Source organism: Scomber scombrus, chromosome 23 (assembly GCF_963691925.1).
Source record: "Scomber scombrus chromosome 23, fScoSco1.1, whole genome shotgun sequence".
NCBI lineage: Eukaryota > Metazoa > Chordata > Actinopteri > Scombriformes > Scombridae > Scomber > Scomber scombrus.
In genome coordinates, this window is record NC_084992.1 from 7,174,760 (window position 1) to 7,177,259 (window position 2,500).

Consider the following 2,500-nt stretch of genomic DNA (forward strand, 5'->3'; position numbering starts at 1 on the left):
TTTCTAGTGGTTGAATCACATCTGAGGGAACTGCAGAAATAAATCCGAGCACTTGAGACAGGTTTAAGTGGATGATAGATTTAAAAAAAAAAAAAAAAAGAAAAAAAGGCACCAAAGTGCTCTACCACATCTGAACCCACCACCCAAAGCAGCGCAGTTTTATTAGCCTGCTTCTTCTCTGTGAACACGGCTGATGCTTCATTTTCTTCTTTTTTTTTGGAGGAGGGTTTTTTTTTTTTTTAAATGAAGAAGCGTGTATATAACATGGAAACAGGTAGCAGAAACCGAGCACTTCCAGTTCTGCTGTTAAACCTGCGTTTCAGCTGCATTTTAACAACCGCAGTTGTAGTTAATTAATCAATTATGGATGCTTACAGGTGTTAATCCGCGCAGTTTGCTGTTTTAAATCCGGTTTCAGAGCCAAAGAAAGAGAAAACAGTCGGTTTTTGGAGAAGGGGAGGGTTTCTTACCTTTTTTTCGGAGACCCTCTTTCTCCGTCTATGTAGAAATAAGAAAAACAATCGTTGCTCTCCTCCAAATTAACGATTTAGTCCCTTCTCCCCGGGGGTCTCGCGCACCTCACGTGCAGCGGGCTCCACACTCACTCTCTTCTCTCTTTCTGCGTGGATCTGTCCGTCTGTCTGTCTCTCTTCGTTTCTCGCGGGATTTCCACCTCCGTCTTCCTCCTGTCTTCTCTTCCTCTTCCTCCTGCTCCCTCCTCCCTTCTTCTTTTTCTTCTCCTTCTTCTTCTCCGCGGGATCAGCTCGTCTTCCTCGCGCCACCTGGACGGAGACGGAGCTGATGGTGATGCTGCTGCTGCTCCTCCGCGCGACCCATCCTGATGTCTGCTGCGGTGGGAAAGAGGAGAGGAAACAGGCTCTCTCTCTCTCTCTCTCTCTCTCTCTCTCTCTCTCTCTCTCTCTCTCTCTCTCTCTCTCTCTATATATATATATATATATATATATATATATATATATATATATATATATATGTCAGTCAGCCAGGAAACAGAATCCAGGAGCTACAGGTGATGGGAAAATATTTATGAAATCCAAAAGCCGAGCTGCGTTTCATAGCAATCCTGCAACATTTCTGGGTTGAAACCAGCAGAAAATCAGTTACATACTGTATCATTATCCAATATCTCTCTCTCTCTCTCTCTCTCTCTCTCTCTCTCTCTCTCTCTCTCTCTCTCTCTCTCTCTCTCTCTCTCTCTCTCTATCTCACTCTCTCTCTCTCTTGGTCTCTTTGGTCCTCATTAATACATTTCCAAAAATGTGTTATTGCCTTTATTTGTATGTAGTACTGTAGCAGCATAGAGGGACGCTGCAACCACACGGCACGCACTTAAACCACTCACAGCTGGTTGAAGTCACTGTTCATAAAAAGTGACTTTAATTAGATTTTTGTTTTTCTTTAATATTAGTTTTGGGGCTTTTGAGAAAACATATGAGGCTGCAGCCCAAAAAGCCACCCCTTAGCTCCGCCCCTGCACAGCAGACTAGTTCCTCTGAATGTCTGAGAAAAATATTGTACTTTTCACTCCTTTGCATTTATAACTACTTGCCAAATTTAAGAAGAAAAAGATTTTATGATCAGCTCATTTGTAACCTACCAAACATATGGAGTACTTCGCTTATAACTTACTGTAGTAATAACAGTAAAAACTAATTATTTGCCACCTGTTGATTATTGTGTTGATCGATCAATTTGTCATTTGGTCTTTAAAAATGGTTAAAAATATAGGCTGGAAACCTGGAATGTTTAATTGGGTCCTGACCAAACAGTTCAAGACACAAATACATTCAGTTTACTGTTATAGCAGACTAAATGTTCACATTTGAGACGCTGGAATCAGTCCGTGTCATGTCTTTGACTTGTGAGTTGTGAGCTAAACTATAAATCCAATGACTGCTGTCCATTTCATGTAATCTGATACCTCACAGCTAAAATTGTCAACGGGATGTTGCCATGGAAACATTATTTGTTCAGCAGTTGTGAAATGCAACTGACCACAAGACATCTATAAACAGCTGTCAATCATCCTCATAGATGACTGTCAAACCAAATACAGTTATTCTCCATTCCTACATATTTTACTGAAAAAGATAATACCCCAAAAAAAGTTGGCAGTGAATAAACATGTATTTAATGATGATTGGACTGAATTACATGTTAATTTTGACCTTGCAAAGTACTGAGTGGGAATGCAAAATAGCACCACGACACCAAACACGCCTGTTTTTTTAACAAAACTGCCTCAAAAATATAGATATAAAACTGAACCAGTCATCATATCAAACCCTCAGAAGAATAATGAATAAAACATTTTCAACAATTAATACAGTAAAGAACGAATAGTAGACTCATTATTAAATACTTATACCAGTGTCTCAACCTGGCAATCACACATTTTTGATGGACGGGGTTACACAGTGAAGGTGTCACTTCTCCCACTAAAATGTTATTCATGTACAGCATTGTGGAGTTTATCTCATAT